Genomic DNA, 24,463 nt, shown 5'->3' with positions numbered 1-24,463 from the left:
AGGCCAGGTGACAGTTGAAGGACATACAAGCTTTTGCAATATAATTAAAGTGAGCTTAGTCAGAGAAGGCAGATTACAGTACTTATTTATTAAGCAAGATATAGTTTAATAAATCTAACTGATGATACCCTTGCTTTCAGACATGGTCTTTAAAAAAAATACTAAATAAAACACAGTGAAAGTGAAAGTCGCTCAGTAGTAGCCAACTCTTCATGACCCTATACAGTCCATGGAATTCTGTAGGCCAGACTACTGAAGTGGGTAGCCAGTCCCTTCTCCAGGGGATCTTCCCAACCCAGGGATTGAACCCAGGTCTCCTATATTGCAGGCAGATTCTTTACCAGCTGAGCCACCAGGGCTCAGTACAACACATATACATAACAGTTACAATTGTACATATAACTGGGATCCTTTAAGTTGGGATCCTTTGAAGTTGGGTGTGGCTATGTGTCTAAGTTTTGACGTTTTGATGTAAGCAGAAGTGAGTTTACACTCTTCTCTCTTCTTCCTCTCTGTGGCCTGGAATGTAGACATGATGGTTGGAGCTCTGAGCAGCCATCTTCAACCACGCGGTGACCATGAGTCTGGAAGCCTGTGCTAACAGAGAGATAGACAAGAGCCTGCGTTCCCTACAATTTTGTGAAACTGCCATCTAGACTTGAACTGCCTTCTTCTAGATTTCTTTCATATGAGAGAAAAATAAATTTTCAATTTAGTTAATCCTCTTTTTTTTTTTTTTGCTTTTCTGATACATGCAGACAAATATAACCCCAAACGGTACAGAAATTTGACATATAAGTTATCCCATAAGATTTTTTAGGCTTGTGAATGTACAACATAATTAGGGAAATTAGATATTTGATGCTGGTTCCTGAAGAAAGGAATAGTGAGTATCCCAAATGGCAAATGAGAGATAAAGAAGGAACTTTCATAATAATGGAAGAATAATTTCATTTTTTGAAAAATACAAATGCCCAGGTATTGCTTTTTGTCTCCAGAGTTCCAGATATATTTCCATTGAGCACTGATGTTTAGAAACAACTGGACTATATGATGACTTTTTACTTTTATCTAGTTCATTTCACTTTTTCTATTTCATATTCAGTGTTCCCATTTCATTTAGTTTATGTTTTCCAATTTCTCCATCTTTTTTTAATGATGTTTCTCAAGTCTTTATCAAGTGTAGCAGGAAAGTTTTTGTATACGCATATATAAATAATATGTATAATACATATGTATTTTAGAAAACTTATGAATTTTTGCCTAAGAAATTTATGACATTTTGATTCGACTTGTTTGACTTAGCATGAATAGCATGCTAGATTTCTAATTAAAAAATAGATATGCAACAAGCAATAAAGGTTTACTGTATAGCACAGGGAACTATAGATATTGTAATATTTTGTAATAACCTATAATGGAAAATATTGCTCTTTACAGCATCAGACCTTGCTTCTATCACCAATAACATCCACAGCTGGGTATTGTTTTTGCTTTGGCTCCATCCCTTCATTCTTTCTGGAGTTATTTCTCCACTGACCTCCAGTAGCATATGGGGCACCTATTGACCTGGGGAGTTCCTCTTTCAGTATCCTATCATTTTGCTTTTTTATACTGTTCATGGGGTTCTCAAGGCAAGAATACTGAAGTGGTTTGCAAAGTGAAGAGGAACTAAAAAGCCTCTTGATGAAAGTGAAAGAGGAGAGTTAAAAAGTTGGCTTACATCTCAACATTCAGAAAATGAAGATCATGGCATCCACCCATCACTCCATGGGAAATAGATGGGGAAACAGTGGAAACAGTGTCAGATTTTATTTTGGGGGGCTCCAGAATCACTGCAGATGGTGACTGCAGCCATGAAATTAAAAGATGCTTACTCCTTGGAAGAAAAGTTATGACCAACCTAGATAGCATATTCAAAAGCAGAGACATTACTTTGCTGACTAAAGTCCGTCTAGTCAAAGCTATGGTTTTTCCAGTAGTCATGTATGTATGTGAGAGTTGGACTGTGAAGAAAGCTGAGAGCCAAAGAATTGATGCTTTTGAACTGTGGTGTTGGAGAAGACTCTTGAGAGTCCCTTGGACTACAAGGAGATCCAACCAGTCCATTCTGAAGGAGATCAACCCTGGGATTTCTTTGGAAGGAATGATGCTAAAGCTGAAACTCCAGTACTTTGGCCACCTCATGTGAAGAGTTGACTCATTGGAAAAGACTCTGATGCTGGGAGGGATTGGGGGCAGGAGGAGAAGGGGACGACCGAGGATGAGATGGCTGGATGGCATCACTGACTCGATGAACGCGAGTCTGAGTGAACTCTCGGAGTTGATGATGGACAGGGAGGCCTGGCATGCTGCGATTCATGGGGTCACAAAGAGTCAGACACGACTGAGTGACTGAATTGAACTGAACTGATAATGGAAAATCATTTCAAAAATAATATATGTGTATATGTATATACAACTGAATCACCTGTTGTGCACTTGAAACACTTTAAGTCAACTATACTTAAATAAAATATATATATTAAAAATTAAATAAAAATGAAAGAACAATTTCAATAAGAAGATTTTTTTAATCTTAAATTTGTATGCAGTTAATACCATAGTTCCAAATTATATAAGCAAAAACTAACAGAATACTGGGAAAGGCAAACAAATTCACAATCAAATCAGAAGACTTTAATAATTTTTCTTAGCTAATAGATAGAACAAGCAAACAAATGAAAAAGTGGTAATAATGCTGAAGGTTTAAACAATGCAACTCCCTCCTGGGTATGTACCAAACGAATGAGTTCTTATGCCCACCAAAAGTGTAAGAATATTCACAGCAGCTTAATTTATAATAGCCAAAAAACTGGAAGCAACCTACATGGTTATCAACAGCAGAATGGATGAATAAATTGTGTTATGTTAATCAACGGTATATGGCCCAGCAACAAAAAGAAATGGTTGGCCAATACAGTTCGTTCATCAATGACATAGATGTGATTTTGAATAAAAGAAATCATTTACAGAGTCTATACTCTAGTACTCTTCAGATACTGTTCTGGCACACATCTATATATATGGAGCTCAAAGATGGATGAAAGTAATCTACGATGATACAGGTAAGAAGGGCATTCAAACCTTGAAGGTCATGAGCTGGAAGCAGAGCAGAGGGAGCTTCCTGGGATGCTGGAATATTCCATATCTCCTTCCGGGATGTGAGCACATGGATATGTGTATGTGTAAAATTTTATCACATTTATCTGTATTTATTGTATATAAATTATACTTCAATAAATGAATGGAAGAGGCATTATTTTGGAGTTTAATGCCAATTACTTATTTCACGTCTTCCCAGGTATCTGGCGGGCTTCCCTAGTGGCTCAGTGGTAAAGAATCTACCTACAATGCAGACTAACTTTCTCTATCCCTTGACATGAAAAGGCTTGGCTATTCTGCTCTAGGTAACAAAAAGCCAGTTAGGCTGTTTGGATGGAGAGTGAGTGTATTGGGATCAGTGGTGGAGAACTCTGGCACTGGAATGGGGAAGGATTTTGCTGAGGGAGGTGTGGTGTCAACTTAACTGGGTCACAAATGCCCACAGAGCTGTATAAACACTATTTCTGGGTGTGTCTGTGAGGGAAAACATGTGAATCAGTGGACTCAGTAAAGCAGATGGTCTTCCTCAATGTGGGTAGTCATCATTCAACCCACTGAGAATCCAAGTAGAACAGAAAGGCAAAATTCTTGAATTTTGAGAATTGAATTGAGAATTAAATTCTCTCCCTCTCTTTCTCTGACTGAATGGGCTGAGATAACCGTCTTCTCCTGCTACTACCTGATGCGAAGGGATGTGTTAAGAAAGAGGCTTATTAAAACTACTATTAAATTGTTTTTAATGGGGCCTTTGGGCTTCCCCGGTGGCTCAGCGGTGAACAATCTGTCTGCCAATCTGGGAGACTTAGGTTCGATCCCTGGGTCGGGAAGATCTGCTGGAGAATGAAATGGCAACTCACTCCAGTATTCTTGCCTGGGAAATTCCGGGGACAGAGAAGCCTGGTGGGTCACAGTCCATGGGGTCGCAAAAAGAGTTGGACACGACTTAGTGAATAAACAATACAAAAATAGGGGCTTCCCTGGTGGCTCAGACACTAAAGATTTCGCCTGCAATGTGGGAGACCTGGGTTTGATCCCTGGGTTGGGAATCCCCTGGAGGAGAGCAGGGCAACCCACTCCAGTATTCTTGCCTGAATAATTCCTATGGACAGAGGATCCTGGTGGGCTACAGTTTATGAGGTCCCAAAGAGTCAGGCACGACTGAGCAACTAAGCATGGCACATACTGATGGTTCAGTGGTGAAAAAAAAAAAAAAAAACACCTGCCAATGCAGGAGACATGGGTTTGATCCCTGGTCCAGGAAGATTCTACATGCCGTGGAACAATTAAGTCTGTGCACCTACTGAGCCTGTGATCTAAAGCCTGGAAGCCAAAACTACAGAAGCCCACAAGCCCTAGAGCCTGTGCTCTGCAGCAAGAGAAACCATGGCAATGAGAACCAATGCAGCTAGAGAGTAGGCCCTGCTTGCCGCAACTACAGAAAAATAGTTCCCTCGCAGCAACAAAGACCCAGCACAGCCAAAAGTAAAGATAAATAATTCTTATTAATTCTAATTGTTTGTAATGGAGGAATAGAGGGTGTCATTTACTTCTATTTCAGCGTTTCTCAGTGTCCCCTGTGTAAGGAGAATCTCTCTCAGGCTGCAGCGACAGAAAGGGCCGTGATCTTTTGAGAAACTGGTTTGGTTTTACCATACGACGAATGTTCATTTTCGCCTCCTCGTCCTGGCTGCTAAGGAGCTTACAGTACAACAGCAAGCGAGGTCCTCTGCAACGTACCTGTGCACTCATCCTGCTCCTGGCTTCACCTTCTCTTCGTTCTGTTTCCCTTTACTCCACTTTCTCAACTATTACTTTTTGTGTTCTTATACATGTCTTCATAAGCTGCCACAACTCCTATTTCAGGATATAGGTGGGGCATAAATAAATAAGAGAAGACATGGACAAGTCCACTAAGATGGAGAAAGAGTGCAAGAAAGGCTTGAATAGACATTACCCCAAAGATGATATACAATAGCCAGCAGGCATATAAAAAGATGATTAACTTCACTAACTGTACAGAAAATGCAAATCAAAACCACAATGATATTTCACCACATCTGATTAGGATGGCAGATAGGCAGGCAGGAAGAAGAAAAAAGGAGGGAAAAAAAAAGAAAAAGAAATGTCGGCAAAGATGAGAAGAAAAATGAACACATTACACTATTGGTGAGATTGAAAGATGGTGCAATTGCTATGGAAAACATTATGGAGGTCCCTCAAAAAGTTAAAACTAGAACTACCATGTGACGCAGCAATTTTACTTCTGGGTATATATCCAAAAGAACGGAAAGCTGGGTTCTGAAGAGATATTTGCAGACCCACATTCACAGCAACACTATTCACTATCGCCAAGAGGTAGAAGCAACCCAAATGTCCATCAACAAATGAATAAACAAAATCCGGTATATACATATAGTAGAACACTATGCAATCCTAAAAGAGGGAGTTTTGATGCATGCTACAACACAGGAGAACCTTGAGGACATTATGCTAAGTAAAATAAACATGTCACAAAAGTCAAATACAGTATGGCTTCACTTAAATGAGGCATCTGAAGGAGTTAAATTCACGGAGACAGAAAGTTGAATGATGGCCCCTGGGGGAGTGGTGAGAGTGAAGTGAAAGTGTTAGTCACTCAGTGGTGTCCAACTCTTTGCGACCTCCTAGACTGTAGCCAGGCAGGCTCCCCTGTCCATGCAATGAGTGGTAAGTTGTTGTTTAATGGGTATAGAATTTCAGTTTTACAAGATGAAAAGTTCTTGAGACTGGTTGCACAACAATAAAGGGTTATGATGGTAAATTTTACTTTATGTGTATTTTACCACATTTTTAAAATGTAAAGTCAAGAAAGAGAAGCTTTTTCTCATTTCACAGTTTTGTTCAGTATGCTTCCTAGTCTCAAACAGAAAGAAGGTGGTAGTTTCATCTGGACTCTGTCATACTCCATCCCTGCCATTTAGGAGAGAGAGGAGGTATTTCCACCCAACCAGTGAGGGTAAGAAGAAATTCAATGACCTGGCTTGGATGTCAGTAAATATTCGGGAGCTGAACAAGAAAGCCTTTCACTTGCGTGATCATTTTTCTTCCTTTTCCCTGGGTAAGACTGGCAAAAATTTAACTGTTTTCCTTGAATATATAATCAGAACCATGTTTACGATATGAGACATGATTCTTCTCCTTCTTCTCTCTCAACATCTACCCCCTTGTTCTTATATGCTTATGACAATGTACCTCCCACACACAACTATAGAAGCAAAAAATTTTAAGTCAACTGCTGCACATTGAGGATCCAAGTTATTTAACATACTGTGTAATTAAAGCAGGCTAATGGTGTAAGCCGAGCAGAATATAGGTTAGTGAGTCAACACTTTTCTAGTTCATCTGAGGCCGAGCAGGCTTTTCAGATGATTCACGGTTCATTTGCTCTGATTCAGTGCCAGGAGCCAGCGTGAGGAATCCCACCCGTGACAAGGTCATGCGGCAGAGGCCTGATGGGCAAGGCGAGTCAGACCTCAGGTTTTCCCCCTGGTATTTCCTGAGCATGTACCCCAAAAATAAGAATCTGCCTGCCTTATTGTACTTCTCCACTCTTCTGACACTCTCTGGAAAAAGTTAATTCAGGGCTTTAGTCTTATGCATTTGAAAGGGATGTTTCAGTTCAAACCCCCTCTGATAACTCTCTACTTGCCTAACAGGTTTCCCGGACTTCTTACAGCTTGTGAATTGCTTACAGCCCCCCAACCGCGAGAGGCACAAAGCTTAGAGCATCTTAAAGATACAGAGCCTTTTCTAAAGAGCTGAAAATCATATTGGTGATGGATTTCACTGTTGACTCAATGATTGCTGCCAGGCCTCCATATTCTTTATCTTTAGGCACCTGGGAGGATGTTAATCAATGTAAACGGGATATGGAAAAAGATATATAATAGTTTTGATGTTAGCAACACTAGACTTTTGAGTTAATTACTTTTCATTATAAATCACTGTACTCCTTTTACTTGTTATAAATTGCTGTATCTTTGCTATGTAAGAATGTAACTTTATTTAGTGTTTTCTGAGAGTGGCACTAGACTTCGGGAAGATCAACACAAATAAGTCTTCTGGTTGACAAACCCTTATCAGGAAAGGGCCGTAAAATGTTAATTGGCCCTTTTGGCTGGAAGATGATGTAAATCACCTAAGACCTGTGTATACAACTAGGTATGCAGAGAGAAAAGCCTGGTTTTGATAAGAGTCTGGGCTGCTAACGCTGAATAGTTTTGTATTACCCATTGATCTCTATGTACAATCAAAAAGGTATAAAAGGCCTTTCTAGACAATAGAGACCAGGCCAATTATTGGAAGGACTGGTTTCCCCCGTGTCTCCTCTTTACTCTAATTTCAGGCTGATTCCCATCTGGGGCGTGGAGGCTCGCCATGTCTACTTACTTGTCCCGGCTTCTAAGATCCACGCAAGAGGGAGCCCAAGGTGGGGCACCCTCTGTTATTCAAGAGGACACCAGTGGCCTAACATAGATGGTGCAAGCTCCTTGTCTGAAACTTTATTGACTTCCATGTAAAACAAGTTATTCAGTCTCTTTTCTCCACTAAAATTTCCTACTATACTATTTCCTCTTAATCTCTTTATATTTCTAATTAAATAAATTTTTCCTCGCCAACGCTGTCCCTGCTTCAAATTCCCTGGATCCACCAGGGCTGGACCCCGGCAATTCAGTCTTGGTTGCTTTGCTATTCCTTTCACTCCAACCTGAAGGCACGTTCAAGGGAGGTTCCCATTCCATGGTGTGCTAAATTTTGGTGAGGTTGAAACATGGTAAGCTTGGTTCAGGTGTCTCGTTTTAACACCATGTGATAAAAGTCAGATAACTCAAGAAACAAAGCCAAGTAACAATATATAAAATAAAGTGAGTTTTCTGTGAATTTAAAGTGAAAAACTTCCTCCACCTGATAACTTCACCCACACTCAAGTAGAAGAGCTGAGTTAAATTTAGATGGTAGTTACACTTGCTCTGTGACCTTGAGAAAATCTTCATCTAATTTCTTTCCACCCATAAATGATCATTAATAATATGTACTTGACTCAAGACACCCAACACTGTTTAAGTGAAAGATGATGAACTAGAGGTTACAAGGAGCACTGAAACTGTCATGTTTTGGACCAACGAGCTGAGAAAAGCCTTATTACCCAGGTTTAAGATGATGGCAGTCTTAGGTCTTCCAGTCTATGCCCTTGGAGGGGACAGATTCCATTCCATTAATAGGGGGCTGTGCTCCTTCCAATACTGTCCACATGCATAGGTGGTCCCCAAAGGTCTATCAAGTATTTTTTGACAGTCTGGCCATTTAAGAGGAATATGTGATCAAATCATTTTGTTGACACAGATTTCAAAAATTTTAAATGTAATATTAAATCACAATTTTTACAGACATCCTATTATTCTTAATAGCCATTATTTTTTTTAAAGTTGTATACATACTTCCAAGATTTTGTCTTTTATTAATAATCTGTGTATTTTCACCTCATTAGCATATTATTCTTTTTTAAGATTTATTTTATTTTATTTTTGGCTGTCCTGGGTCTTCTTTGCTGCCCATGGGCTTTCTCTGGTTGCAGCAAAGTGGGGCTACTCTTCACTGTCGCGCACAGGCTTCTCATTGCAGTAGCTTTCCTTGTTGCAGAGCACAGGCTTCAGGTGCAAGCTTCAGTAGTTGTGGCTCAAGGGTTCTAGGGTGCAGACTTAGTTGTGGCCCACGGGTTAGTTGCTGCATGGCATGTGGGCTCTTCCTGGACTGGGGATTGAACCAGTGTCCTCTGCATTGCAAGGCAGATTCTTAGCCACTGAGCCACAAGAGAAGCCCAAGCATCTTATTTTTGATACAAGATTAATATCTAACATAGTAGCTAAGTTCAGCCATTCAGTCGTGTCCGACTCTTTGCGACCCCATGGACTGCAGCACACCGGGCTTCCCTGTCCATTGCCAACTCCTGGAGTTTACTCAAATGCATGTCCCTTGAGTTGGTGATGCCATCCAACCATCTCATCTTCTGTCATCACCTTTTCCTCCCACCGTCAATCTTTCCCAGCATCAGGGTCTTTTCAAATGAGTCAGTTCTTTGCATCAGGTGGACAAAGTATTGGAGTTTCAGCTTCAACATCAGTCCTTCCAATGAACATTCAGGACTGATTTCCTTTACGATGGACTGGCTGGGTCTCCTTGCAGTCCAAGGGACTCTCAAGAGTCCAACACCACAGTTCAAAAGCATCAGTTCTTCGGCACTCAGCTTTCTTCACAGCCCAACTTTCACATCCATACATGACTACTGGAGAAAACATAGCTTTGACTAGATAGACCTTTGTTGGCAAAGTAATGTCTCTGCTTTTTAATATGCTGTCTAGGTTGGTCATAGCTTTTCTTCCAAGGAGTAAGCATCTTTTAATTTCATGGCTGCAGTCACCATCTGCAGTGATTTTGGAGCCCAATAAAATAAAATCTGCCACTGTTTCCCCATCTATTTGTCATGAAGTGATAGGACTGGATGCTGCGAAATTAGTTTTCTGAATGTTGAGTTTTAAGCCAACTTTTTCACTTTCCTCTTTCACTTTCATCAAGAGGCTCTTTAGTTCTTCTTCACTTTCTGCCATAAGGGTGGTGTCATCTGCATATCTGAGGTTATCGATATTTCTCCCGGCAATCTTGATTCCAGCTTGTGCTTCCTCCAGCCCAGCGTTTCTCATGATGTACTCTGCATATAAGTTATATAAGCAGGGTCACAATATACAGCCTTGATGTACTCCTCCTATTTGGAACCAGTCTGTTGTTCCATGTCCAGTACTAACTGTTGCTTCCTGACCTGCATACAGATTTCTCAAGAGGCAGGTCAGGTGGTCTGGTATTCCCATCTCTTTCAGAATTTTCCAGAGTTTGTTGTGGTCCACACAGTCAAAGGCTTTGGCATAGTCAATAAAGCAGAAGTAGATATTTTTCCTGAACTCTCTTGCTTTTTCGATGATCCAACAGATGTTGGCAATTTGATCTCTGGTTCCTCCACCTTTTCTAAATCCAGCTTGAACATCTGGAAGGTCATGGTTCACGTACCGTTGAACCCTGGCTTGGAGAATCTTGAGCATTACTTTACTAGCATGTGAGATGAGTGCAATTGTATGGTAGTTTGAGCATTCTTTGGCATTGCCTTTGGGATTGGAATAAAAACTGACATTTTCTAGTCCTGTGGCCACTGCTGAGTTTTCCAAATTTGCTGGCATATTGAGTGCGGCACTTTAACAGCATCATCTTTTAGGATTTGAAATAACTCAACTGGAATTCCATCACCTACACTAGCTTTGTTCGTAGTGATGCTTTCTAAGGCCCACTTGACTTCGCATTCCAGGATGTCTGGCTCCAGGTTGGTGATCACACCATCGTGATTATCTGGGTCGTGAAGATCTTTTTTGTATAGTTCTTCTGTAGTAGCTAAGATAGGAATAAAATTGAACAATTTTCTTCTAAATTGCTATCAACTAATAAAGCCTCCAATATTTTCATAAAATTTTACAATTTTCAAATGCTTTCAGTTTCATTTAAATAACACTGTAAGATGGAACAAGTACAGTTCATTATTTGTAAACCTACTAATTTAAGTGGTATGCCCAAAGCTGATCCATTAATGGTAGTTCCATTAATTTTGAAATACAATGCAAGAGAAACTACCATTCTTTTTACAAAGATGAATTATTTAGAGAATTTGGTTTTGCTTTTATTTCAGATCACTTTGTACTGAGGACAAGGGACTAATTTCATTTGAAATGCCATCAATTTTTTTTTTCATTGCTGTTTATGAACTACATCAGGCACAACACTTTTCAAAACCAAGGATTATTTTATGATATAAATAACTCAAGATAAGGATAAGTTTTTATTATTTCAACTAGCCTGCTTAATAGTCCTCAAGTAAATTATCTTATCTATTCCCTTTAGGGCTAACATTTCTCAACTTATAATGAAAAAAACAAGGATATCAGGATATCTTAAGAATAATGACAATTGTGCAAACAACTGATGTGGCATCTGGCTCTTTCCCAACAGTTCATGACCCTTCATTTGCTCAAGAATAAAAACAGAGCATGTTGCTGGACATATCTTTACACCATACGCATATTCTTGTGACAGAACATGAAAATGACTTTCTAAGGCTGAATGAAGCCAGACTGGGGTAGGAATCCTTCTCTATGGCAACATATGTGCGACATGCTGGTTGGCTTAGCATCTGAATGCACTCCCCAAGGAGCTCCATCATCATCTCTGTACAATCCAACACCAGTGCTGACAGAGCTCCCAGTGCTTGCTGTCATCCTGATGACTTATCATTGTGAATTTGCTTCTCTAAATTCACAGAAGTCAAGTCTAAGGAAATAAATCAATGAAGTATTTAACTTGACCTGTAACTTAAACTTTATCAAGTCATAGAGAGAGGCTTCAGTGAAGGATATCAAACAATGTCATTCTTCCTATCAACAGAAACACATTATCATTTTTATCATTAATTTTTAAAGATTTGGCTTTAAGATTTAGAGATGTGTGACAAGTATATTTTTTAATTAACTGAAATTTTTTGGTTCATCTATGTCTTGAATACTCATTAGAGTTCCTACAGACAGAAAAAAATCAAAATTATGACACAGGGGCTGGCAAACTATGTTCACAAGGAACACTCACTTTTCTATGAGATGGACCAATTAAAGTCATACAGTGACAAGTCACATCTTACCAATACACATAGTTAAAGGAAATGTATGGATAGAATTCTCTCAAGATTGTTTTTCTCTCAGATGTTTTCTCACATTTTTGATACATGCCAACTTTCTCTATAAATGAGCATCATCAGTAAATGATTAAAACAATAAACTGAGACAACTTCCTACTGGTCCAATGCTTAAGACTCCATGCCTCCAATGCAGCGTTGACCCCTGGATGGGGAACTAAGATCCCACCTGCCACAGGGTGACTAAGGCCATGCACTGCAACTAGTGAAACCCCCATACCCCAGAGCCCACAGAGCCAAAAACCAAAAACAGCCAAAAAAAACCACAATAAACTGATAACAATAAATTCTGCTGAATCTTTTAACCATATATATTTTTTCTGATAGGCATGAAACATTTTTTTCTGCTGGTAAAATGATTTCTAGTAAACGTGACAGAAATAACCATCTACATGTTTCAGGGGATTATATGAAAAGGGCTATGACTTTGAGTTTCACTTTTTAAAAATTCAGAAATTATATTAAAATTAATTATATATTAATTATATTAAAGAAACTCTTAAACTACTCCAAGTAGTTATTGTAAATAAGACAATAAAAGACAAATAGGAAAAAAATTACAAACAAATACAGAAGAGGCTTTACCAACACAAGAAAGATGAACAACCAATAATAAATGGAGAAGGGTCATGAATAGGCATTGCTCATAAAAGGAACTACAAATACACAGGTCTCTTCAAGTCTCCAGGAACTCCCAGGACAGGAAACAGTGGCAGCACAGAGTAATGACTATAGCTCACTGGAATCTTCACAGCTTGTGGTAAATCTGCTGAACCCATTCAATAATTTTCCCTCTGAATCCATGCCCACCGAATAATCTTCTGATTAATAATTTGTTTTCTCGGGTTTTTTGGAACCTGAATGGGATGAGATGAACTGTAAATCACCAATGCATAAATTAGCTCATACATCAGTCTCATATTAAAAAAAAAAAAAAACAAACAACTAACTTGTAGGAGGACTGGAGAGATGTTGTTTAAGGGTACAAACTCACAACTGGTAGATATAAATACAGGATATCCAGTGCACCAGTCCATCCTAAAGGAAATCAGTCCTGAATAATCATTGGAAGGACTGATGCTGAAGCTGAAGCTCCAATACTTTGGCCACCTGATGCGAAGAACTGACTCATTTGAAAAGACCCTGATGCTGGGACAGATTGAGGGTGGGAGGAGAAGGGGACGACAGAGGATGAGATGGTTGGATGGCGTCACCGACTCAATGCGTTTGAGTAAACTCCGGGAGCTGGTGATGGACAGAAAAGCCTGGCATGCTGCGGTCCATGGGCTTGCAAACAGTCGGACACGACTGAGAGACTGAACTGGTACAGACGAAGATACTGGATTATAAACTTCAAAGTTGCTAAGAGGCTAGATTTTAATTTTTCCTACAACCACAAAAAAGAAGTAATAAGTATGTGACGTGATAGAGGTGTCAGCTAACACCTCTATCAGGTGTCAGCTAATCATATTGTAATATATAAACATACACCTTAAGCTTAAAAAACATTATATGTCCATTATATCTCAATTCAAAATTTAAAAAGAAACTGACATTTTGAAACAGAAATTTATAGATAACAAAATAAATCTGTTACTTATCGTAAGTCTGCTTCAGAATCACTTCTCCAAGCACGTAGACATCAGTTTTAGGGAACCGCAAGTGTCAGTTGCTCAGTCATGTCTGACTCTGCGATCCCATGGACTATAGCCCACCAGGTTCCTCTGTCCATGGGACTCTCCGGGAAAGAATACTGGAGTGGGTTGCCATTTCCTTAACCATTAGGGAATTGCAAAACAGGAATCAAACACTTTATTAGGAATATGTTGATTCCAATGAGGAACAGAAAGGCTATGGGATATGCTCAGAATTTCATACAAGGGCAGAGAAAAACAGGATAAAAGAATGCACTTGAGGGAGGTCTAAGGAGAAATAATAGCATCGCTTTCGGCTTGAAATGTTCTCAGTCCAACTTACCCAACAAACTAGCTCCACTAGGGGTCAGGCTTTACCCTGCCAATGAGGTATCAGAGGTAAGTTTCCTCTTCCTCTCTCCCATCCCCCTCTTCCTTTCTTCATTCTTCCCTCCTCTCCCAGCTCCTCACTTACCTGGTGTATTTCGAGCACTTGCTGTTCACCAGGCATAGCAACAGATTCTGAGGATACACACAGGGCTCCCACAGTCCCAGAGAGGGAAGTAGCCTGAAGGCAGACCTGTAACAAAGTAAACATGGAAATGAAATTACAAACCTTGTATTCTTTAACTTAATCTTGGTTAGAAAAGGTAATCATAACAGAAGTTAACTGCCTCAGTCACCTCAGTCAGCAGTTAACTAACAATTCCTAAATCAGCAGTTCTTCAAGTGAGGTCCCCACAAGCTCCTTGGGAGCTTGACAGCGGCGTGCCAAAACTTGGAGTCTTTTCTGATGAGATCAATGCTGATATTACAAAAGTGATTTTTAAATATATTGTGTAATGAAGTGTGTCAACATCTGGGTGATTTGCACCTGTGAATCAATATTTTCCAAGTGACCCATGCATGATATTACAAAATCATTGCATGGGTAAAAGATCCTTTCAAAGTACAAGAACATGAATAGATTTTAATGTAAGAGAGAATAAAAAGTTCATTTGCATGGTTTCATGTTCCACATTGCAACTAGACTTTAAGAAGCTACCACTTATCAAGTTTTGATATAATATCAAAGAAGAATAAGGATAATTCTCTTAAAAGGCTTTTAAAATGCCCCACCTGGTATTTCCAACACATGTCCATGTGTGTGTTAGTTGCTCAGTCTTGTCTGACACTTTGTAGCCCCATGGACTGCAGCCTGCCAGGCTCCTCTGTCCATGGGATTCTCCAGGCAAGAATACTGGAGTGGGTTGCCATTCCCTTCTCCAAGGGATCTTCCTAACCCAGAGATTGAACCCAGGTCTCCTACATTACAGGTAGATTATTTACCATCTGAGCCACTAGGGAAGCCATCTCCATGTGAGGCCAGAATTTCATGTTCTTCAAACAAAAACATATTAATTGGGTGCAGAAGTAGGTATAAGAATCCTCCAGTCTTCTATTGAACCAGATACAAGGTTTGCAAAAAATGTAAGGCAATGCCACTCTTCTCTTTAATAATTTTTGTTTTAGAAAATATACCTTTCATAAAATTGGTTATGTTAGCATATAATAGATTTATTATTTTTAAACAATATTTTCAAGTGTCCCAATGGTAATTTCTAATACAGTAAATAGCAATATACATAATCTCTATATAAAATATCACTTTGGAGCCCTCAAAATTTTTTAAGAGTGGAAAAGAGTCCTAAGACCAAAAACTTTCAGAACCACCATCTTAAAAGAACGGTGGGAGGAAGCTGAGGTTTCTTTTGTCTCTGCCAATGAGAAATTAAAGGAAGCCATCTACAGAGTGAAGGAGGCCGTGGGTGGAGGATAATCTGAGCTTTGAGAAGAAGTGAGAAGGTTTGAGATGGTCACTATGGAAAACCAGAAGAGTGTTAGCAATAAACAGGGTGCTGCTCTCAGGCTCCTCTGAGGTTTTTCCCAGTGGACGGCCTTTCTGATGCCAGCCCTGGTGTGAGGAGTGGACTACAAAGCTGTTTCCGGATGACCCAGAGTGAAGCCCTCACGAGGTCCTCCTTGTCCAGGAGCCATGCTGAGAGTCAAGCATCAGCCCGCCAGGTTAAGCGTCCTACTCCACACCCGGTCTGGAGACCCAGCAGGGTCGGATGCCATGCTGCCCACCACCCTCTTTGTCATGCAGATCATCTCTCATTACAGAGCCTCTTCCTTCATACTCACATCAACTCAGACAAATGGTGGCTTTGAGAGGGGACTCCCCATCCAGCAGCACTTCAACAGACACAGCCAGACTCTATATTTAATTTTAGCTTCACCTGGACCCCACCTGACCCCCCCCTGGCCAAGTCAAGGAATGTTCTCCCTGACAACACTATGGCTTCTCCTCAACGTGCCCTCTCAGACCTCTCTATGCTCCCGGAATTCTCTCCCTGTAGTTTCTTTTTTTAACTTTTATTTACATTTATTTTTTGTGGAATTTATTTCCAGGCCATAAGCTTGTGTTTCTTCACTTTCACCTAGGATGTATTTTTCTTCTGTGCAACCTCCTCTTCTAGTTTAGAAACAATGTGCTCTTTTTCAATAAGGATCATCTCAATGCAGCAGGGAGAACTCATGGAAAGGTTGATGTGGCCATGAGCTCTGTAGGGGCTGTGTTCACTTGGATGTGCTCAGCAACCACAGAATGTGAGCTAGACTCATGGGAATTAACAGGAGTTGCGGGGAGGAGTGCAATGGGAATTTTCAGAAGAAGCAGTTAAGTGCAGAGTCCCAGGAGAAGAAGCACTTGACCAGACACAGAAGTATAACTAAGGCCAGTACGTGGTGACAAAGAAGGAGAATGGCCCCAGATGAGGCCAGAGAGTTGGGAAGGACCAAGGATAAAGGATGTTGTAGGTAATGTAAAGGAGATTGGATTTCATTCTTAGTGTGGTGATTCCCCATTGAAGTGGGATGGTCTAATTTAAAAAGACCCTGTGGCTACCAGGTACGCAATGGATTTGGGGGTGGGGAGGTGCAGGGTACCTCCGGAGTGGATGTTGGCTGAGCAACAGGAGCCAATTGCAGCAATTCAGGGAGAAACCAGGCACCTAGGACTAGGGGGCTGGCATGGAAATGGGCAAACTCAGGACACGGGGGATCTGTGTCTCTGTGTGTAGACAACAGCCTGGCACTGGAGACCTGGTGGAAAGAGAAAAGAACACGACCCAGAAGAGTGCTGGGGAACCTCAACATTTACAAACAACGGTCAGACTGTCGCAGGTGGAGCTGGTATAACAATCATGATTTCCAACAATTATTAAGCACTTTCCATGTGCCAAACTCTTCTGCCCTTTTTTGAATCAGATTATTATATTTTGCTTTGTTTTTGAGTTATATGAGTTCTTTATATATTTGGGGTATTAACCCCTTATCCAATATATGGTTTGCAAAGATTTTCTCCCATTCCACAGATTGCCATTTCATTTTGTTGATTGTTTGTTTTTTTTTTTTTTTTTTGCTGTGCAGAAGCATTTTAGTTTATTTAGTTCCACTTATTGATTTTTGCCTTTGTTGCCTGTTGGAGTCCTGATTTCATAACCAAATCCCATATCCTGGCTAACAGCCAGTTATTCTCAAGAGAAATCACCCACATGAGCAAGAATTTGGACTGAGACCATTCTGTCTGCATGACATATAAAAATGCAATGTTACACCAGTAATGAGTGGCAGACTGCAGAAACACACTTCTCCTGAAGGGCTAAGAACATTCATCATCTCTGTAACTCTGGCTGTCTGTGTTCAATGTAAAATATTATAATCTTGCACTTGTATAAATATTCCTTATTCTAAATACATTTAATCATATTTTTGAAAAGTAATAAGGTACATACTGTAAAAACAACTTGGTTTAGAACTTTCCATCTCAAATGTGTAATAGGACACTATCAAAACCAAGGTCCTGATATAAATAATGGTGGATCACGTGGTTAAAACTATGGTTAAAACTGAACTTTTGGACTCAGGCAAATATTTTTTCTAGCTCTCGCTGCACCATTTATTAACTAGTTCTTTAACCTCACTGTGCCATTTCTCATCTGATAAATCCCTATCTCACAAGATCATTTTGCAAAGTAAAGGAGACAGTGTATGAAAGTGCCATGCTCTTTAATACTAAGCATACCGTGTGAGCACCCCCTCTTCTCCCATTCCCCATGTGGCAGGATTTCAGGGGTTGGGCCAATAGCTAGCTCCACAGTACTGTGTCACACAAGTATAATACTGGCTGAGGCTGGAGAGGGATCTTAGAAATCATTTACTTTATCATTCCACCCTCCTTGACTTAATAGCTGAGAAAATTGAGGCCAAGAGAAGTGATTCATTTTTATTCTATCTAGTCAATATATTTATTTATTCAAATAAATATTTGAAATAAATATTCAAATATTCAAATATTTATTTCAAATATTTATTTAGCACTTCCTATGAAAGGCAGTGTGTAAGTTCATTGATATTTGAGCATCCATTGTGAACTCAACAGTGTGCTAGGTGCTATGAACATGAGGCACAGCGAAGGTGAAATATACTTACAGATACACCTTCTCAAGACACCAATGTTTGAGGAGAAGTGGGGAAAGGGTGCAGGAGGACAAAGGCTATGGAAATGGTTATGAATGATCCTCTGAAGTGAAGGAAATAACTGAATAATCAACACATAAAGCAAATATTATCACTATCCATTACAAATCTATCCATATTGAATCCATCACAATCAATCACAAACTGTCTACAGTTACTCAGCACACCCTATCTTGCAGAGAGCCATGGCAAAGACTCTGCCCCAGAGTACTCCACAGGGGTGCCTGCAGAGTGTGATTCTACTCCCCATCAGGAAACCAAACATTCATGGCAGAATCAGCTGCTTTCCAGAAACCCTGTGCAGGGCAGAAACCCTCTTGAGGTGCTTTTCTCATCTGTAATTATGAGGAACTGTTATTCTTTTCCTTCCTATTTTCAGTGAACATACTACTTTCAGACCCTCTGCTGTGCTTAGTTGCTCAGTCATGTCCAACTCTTTGTGATCCTTTCAACTGTAGGCCCCCAGGCTCCTCTGTCCATGGGATTTACCAGGCAAGAATACTGAAGTGGGTTGCCATTTCTTCTTCCAGGGGATTTTTTAGACCCAGCAATCGATACCCATCTCCTGTGTCTCCTGCACTGCAGGCAGATTCTGTACTCATTGAGCCATCATGGACTCCCCTGCTAAAGCCAATTCCAACAGCAGACATGACAGAGCAGAGGTGAAAACAATGTGATATATGCGAGAGTGTGTGTGTGTGTGTAGTGTATTTGGGAACTCACTGGCAGACAGACCAGAGTGGAAAGGGGCAGAATATTCATTTCCCAATGTTATAATAATGTTTTGTAACAAATAACCACAAAATATCAGCAGCATAAAACATTGTGTTCATGACTGGGGGTAGCCCAGGCAATTTCAGCTAAGCCCTTCCACATGTCTGTAGGTTGAGTGGCACTTGGCTGGTCCAGACAAAGCTCACCTGAGTGACTTGGCTTTAAACTGCAGGTCCGAAAAAAAAAAAACAAAAAAACTGCAGGTCCAGACAGGTGCGGCTCTTCACAGGGAGTTAGGCTCAGGTCAGTTCTGTGTGTGTCAAGTCTGGAGCTCTAACTCAAAGGACAACAGCTACTGAACACAAACTCTTCTGAAGGTGATGACAGAAGCATGAGAGGACAAAAAGAAAAACACAATGCTTCTCAAAGCCTCAGCTCAAAATACGCACACTGTGCCTTCTCCCCATATTCCATCAGTCAGTCAATCAGATGGCCAAGCTCAGATTCAAGGAGCAGAAAGTTACACTCAGCTCTGGGGGAGTAGCTGCCAAGTTACATGGCAAAGGCAATGGGTGTGGGTAGAGCACAGGAAGAACAGGAAGAATCGTCAATATACCTCAGTTCAGTTCAGTTGCTCAGTCGTGTCTGACTTTTGTGACCCCATGGACTGTAGCACGCCAGGCCTCCCTGTCCATCACCAACTCCCAGAGTTTACTCAAACTCATGTCCATCACATTGGTGATGCCACCCAACCATCTCATCCTCTGTCATCCCCTTCTCCTCCTGCCTTCAATCTTTCGCAGAATCAGGGTCTTTTTCAATGAATCACTTCTTCCCATCAGGTGGCCAAAGTATTGGAGTTTCAGCTTCAGCATCAGTCCTTCTGATCAATATTTAGGACCAATTTCCTTTAGGATGGACTGGTTGGATCTCCAGTCCAAGGCACTCTCAAGAGTGTTCTCCAACACCGCAGTTCAAAAGCATCAATTCCTCTGCAGTCAGCTTTCTTTATAGTCCAACTCTCACACCCATACATGACCACTGGAAAAACCATAGTCTTGACTAGACAGACCTTTGTTGGCAAAGTAATATCTCTGCTTTTTAATATGCTGTCTAGGTTGGTCACAACTTTTCGTCTATGGAGCAAGAGTCTTTTAATATCATGGCTGCAATCACCATCTGCAGTGATTTTGGAGCTCAATAAAATAAAGACTGTCACTGTTTCCACTGTTTCCCCATCTATTTGCCAAGAAGTAATGGGACCAGATGCCATGATCTTAGTTTTCTGAATGTTGAGCTTTAAGCCAACTTTTTCACTCTCCTCTTTCACTTTCATCAAGAGGCTCTTTAGTTCTTCTTCACTTTCTGCCACAAAGGTGGTGTCATCTGCATATCTGAGGTTATTGATATTCCTCCCAGCAATCTTGATTCCAGTTTGTGCTTCATCCAGCCTGGCATTTCACATGATGTACTCTGCATATAAGCTAAATAAGCAGGGTGACAATATACAGCCTTGACATACTCCTTTCCCCTATTTGGAATCAGTCTGTTGTTCCATGTCCAGTTCTAACTGTTGCTTCCTGACCTGCATACAGATTTCTCAAGAGGCAGGTTAGGTGGTCTGGTATTCCCATCTTTTTAAGAATTTTCCAGAGTTTGTTGTGGTCCACATAGTCAAAGGCTTTGGCTCAGACATGCAGAAATAATAAGTTGCTAAAACAAAACAGAGCACCAAATCAGGGTGATGCTATTTGCTAACACTTAAGACATATAGCTTTTAAAAAAATCACTCCATTTTGCAAGATGGAAAGTTCTGGAGACCTGTGCATATACTCAGCACTGCTTAACTGCACACTTCAAAATAGTTTATATGATAAATTTCACATATGTGTTTTACTAGGATTGAATTTTTTTTTTTTAAGAGCAAATTAGGGAATTCCCTGGCAGTCCAGTGGTTAAGACTTGGTGCTTAGACTCCCACAGGCCTGGGTTTTGATCTCAGCAAACTAAGATTTCACAAGCCCTTCTTCCTTGTTTTTGTTCTATTTGGGCCCTCAATGACGGAATGATATCCACTCACAGTGGCAAGGATGAACTGCTTTACTCAGTCTATCAAGTAAAATGTTAAACTCTTCTGCAAACACTCCCACAACATACCCAAAAATAATATTTACAAGCTATCTGTGCAACTCTTAGTCGAGTCAAGTTGACCCATAAAATTAACCATCACACTATCCAATGTCTATGTTAAGAAACAGAATACTGCCAATTTACCAGAAGACGTTTTGTGCCCCTTCTGACTCCCATCATCTTGGATTTTAGGTTAATCATTCTCTTGCTTTTCTGCATAGTTTTCTTATATGTATACATATCTTTAGAACATAAACATACTGCTTAATTTTGTTTTTAAAAAAGAAATGGTACTTACATAGATCGAATTCTTCTAATCAGCATTAGGCACGTCCCCGGTGGTTCAGACAGTAAAGAATCTGCTTGCGATGTGGGAGACCTGGGTTCGATCCCTGATTCAGGAAGACCCCCTGAAGAAGGGAATGGCTACCATTCCAGTATTCTTGCCTGGAGAATTTCATGGACAGAGGAGCCTGATGGGCTACAGTTCACAGGGTCGCAAAGAATCAAACACAACTGAGCAACTAACCCTTTATGGTTTTGATATGCTTTTTCATATTATTGGCTGTACAATGTTTCATTACTTGAATATGCAATGATTATTAAACCATCTCATTGCTGATGAATATTCCATTTGTTTCCAGTTTGGGGCTATTATGAACACAACTTCTTGTACATTAGAGTATTTATATTCTCAAGTGTTAACCTAGAAATAAAATTGCAGATTTTCAGAATATATACCTATTCAGCTTTATTCTATCATGCCAAACTGTCAAGAGAGGTGATATCAGTTTACATTTCTAGTGGAAGTTAGGATGAGTGTTCTTAATTTCTCATATCCCATATATATATCATTAAAGTACAAATTTTGTACTTCTTTTATTAAACTTTTTAAAAATTATTTTGTTCTTTTTGATGTTGCTATAAATAGGATTTTTCTTAATTTCTTTTTCAGGTGTTTATTGCTGGTGTATAGAAATATAATTGCTTTTTTATGTTGACCTTGTAGCCTGCAACCTGTCTGAACTCATTTATTAGCTCAATGGCAACCCACTCCAGTGTTCTTGCTTGGAGAATCGCAGGGATGGGGGAGCCTGGTGGGCTGTCGTCTCTGGGGTTGCACAGAGTCGGACATGACTGAAGCGACTTAGCAGCAGCAGCAAAAGGGTCCTTGTAGATGCCTCAGAATTTTCTGTATACAACATCATATCATCTGGAAGTATAATTCTACCTATTTCTTTCTTTAAAAAAAATTTTACTTGGCTTCACTGTGTCTTAGTTATGGCACAAGGGATCTTTAACTGTGGCATGAGAACTCTTAGTTGCAGTGTGTGAACTCTTAGTTATGGCATAGTGGGATCCAGCTCCCTGACCAAGGACCAAACCTGGGCTCCCTGCATTGGGAGTGTGAAGTCTTAGCCACTGGACCACCAGGGAAGTCCCTACTTATTCCTTCCTAATCTGGATGCTTTTTTTTTTTTCTTTCTCTTGTCTAATTGCCTTGGCTAGAACCTCCAATAGAATGTTGAATGGAAGCGGTGAGAACAGACACCCTTCCTTGTTCCTAATCATAGTGAAAACATTCAGTGTTTCATCATTAAGTAAAATATCTCCTATGGGGCCCATAGATGCTCTTTATCAGGCTGAGTATTTTGTAGTCCTAGTTTTTTAAGTACTTCTATCATGAAGAGATGTTTAATTTTTCAAATGCTTTTTCTGCATCTACTGAGGTAGCAAAAATCATCTTGCCTTTGTCCAAACTTTGTTCTGGGCCCTTTGAGTGACCCTTAATTATGAACATGTGAAGCAAGTTTACAACCATTACTTCCAGAAGAAGGTACCACAGGCTACTTTGGGGCTTGGTTAAGACCTGTGATTTGGTATGGAGAACGCGTCCATGCAATTATTTGAATTCTCAAAATTCAACCAAGATCAAAGACCGTCTGAAAGGGAAGAGGTGCAGATGAAACCTCTTCTCTTAATGAGACCTGTCAGATGTGATGCCACTTTAATGGGAAAGCTGCCCTTCCCAGCCATCCTGATAGCTGCTTTGCTTCCCAGGAATTCCTTGTGTGCATTGTGAGAAGATGCTCCCCCCTACCCCCACCCCCACACACACCCCAGCTAACCCCCACGGAATGCGGGGTGCTTACAGGAACCTTTCCACTGCCGCCATTACTGGACAAGACTCACAATGCAGGCTGTCCTCAGTCTGGGGGTGATCGGGATCTGGGTCACACATGCAGGAAACAGTGGCTCGCCAAGAGTTTCTTTAGGCTTCCAGGCATCATGTGCCTCAGCTAATATAGCAATTCCTGCAGTAGACAGACAGAACCTAACATCAGACCAACGTTGGGTCTCTGGCTGCTCAACAGCTGAGAAGCCCTGAGACAACTAGGACCAGTAGGTGGTACTCTCAGAAGTAAAAAATGAGAAGTTCAGCCCTTAGCATCACCTGGGAGTTCTGATGTCCTGGAGGCAAGTGCAGGAGAATTAATTCACTGAACTCTTGAGAACAACAGTGCTGGATATCTTTTCTTTGCCCCATCACTCAGATACACTTTCCAACCTTCTCTTCCCGGCTCTGTGCCTGGGAGACTGGCATGCATGGGCCAACTCAACAGACTCCCTGGCTCTCTGCCTTCCAGTTGGGATTGGCCCATGGGGTTCGGTCACTAGCAGATCAGAGGTCAAGAGAAGGGGAGGGGAGGTCATTGATTCTCCTGATTCCTCCCTTCTTGGGTCAATAGGGGTATCCTTCTCTCTTTCTGAGGCCACATTTCACTTCAGACATGTCTATCCACATGTACGTGCTCTTTCTCCCTCCTTTCCTCTCTGTCTCTCCTCCCAGCCTAGCCCAATAAAGACTCCCTTCTATTGCCCCCTCACATCTCCCCTCACGTACTGAGATCCCGTTGCTTTCATTGACCCCACCTGCATCTCTGAAAAGAGGATCTTTGTTGAATCCTTTTCAAATGACCCAACTCGAGTGTGTTGTTTCGCGCCACCACCCTGACTAGTACGGAAACCATGAGGTCCGTGGACATGTCTTGGGTTGGATATCTGGGGAGAAGAACCAGACTTTCTGCTGATCGTTCTGATTTGAACTTTGAGAGAAATGTGAACACTTTTTTTTATCTGAGCTGGTAAAGCAGAGCACAAGTAACACCTGTGCTTACACATCTATTTACCCCCTTCCTGCCAGGGAGCACCTGGAGAATTACGATGTTCACCTTTGGAATTCTGTGGATGGTAGATGCTCAAAAAATGTTCCTCAAGCATAACTGAACTGTAAGCCCTTACACAAGTCACCTGTCTCTCCAGGTCTCAGGTACTTCATCTGTACAAACTCTATCCAGGAACATCGAAATGTCACCCACTTGGGCTAAGAAAAAAAGGCACTGCAGAGGTAATCGACATATTGATTAAATGCTTTTAT

General features: G+C 40.7%; 1 long non-coding RNA gene across 1 annotated transcript in view; it reads right to left on the bottom strand.

The window, feature by feature from the left end:
• Positions 1 to 12,525: 12,525 nt before the first annotated feature.
• Positions 12,526 to 24,463, bottom strand: part of LOC138433349 (uncharacterized) — a 12,764-nt gene continuing 826 nt past the window's right edge. Inside the window, exons 2-6 of the long non-coding RNA XR_011254276.1 lie at positions 23,218 to 23,339; positions 21,323 to 21,730; positions 19,101 to 20,607; positions 14,075 to 14,179; positions 12,526 to 12,822 (exon numbers count right to left, since the gene is read on the bottom strand). This is a non-coding gene — a long non-coding RNA (uncharacterized lncRNA). The remainder of the gene's footprint in view (positions 12,823 to 14,074; positions 14,180 to 19,100; positions 20,608 to 21,322; positions 21,731 to 23,217; positions 23,340 to 24,463) is intronic.

Source organism: Ovis canadensis, chromosome 2 (genome assembly GCF_042477335.2).
Source record: "Ovis canadensis isolate MfBH-ARS-UI-01 breed Bighorn chromosome 2, ARS-UI_OviCan_v2, whole genome shotgun sequence".
NCBI classification, from domain to species: domain Eukaryota; kingdom Metazoa; phylum Chordata; class Mammalia; order Artiodactyla; family Bovidae; genus Ovis; species Ovis canadensis.
The sequence above is the reverse complement of the archived record's forward strand: the minus strand, read 5'-3'. Positions and strand labels throughout refer to the sequence as shown.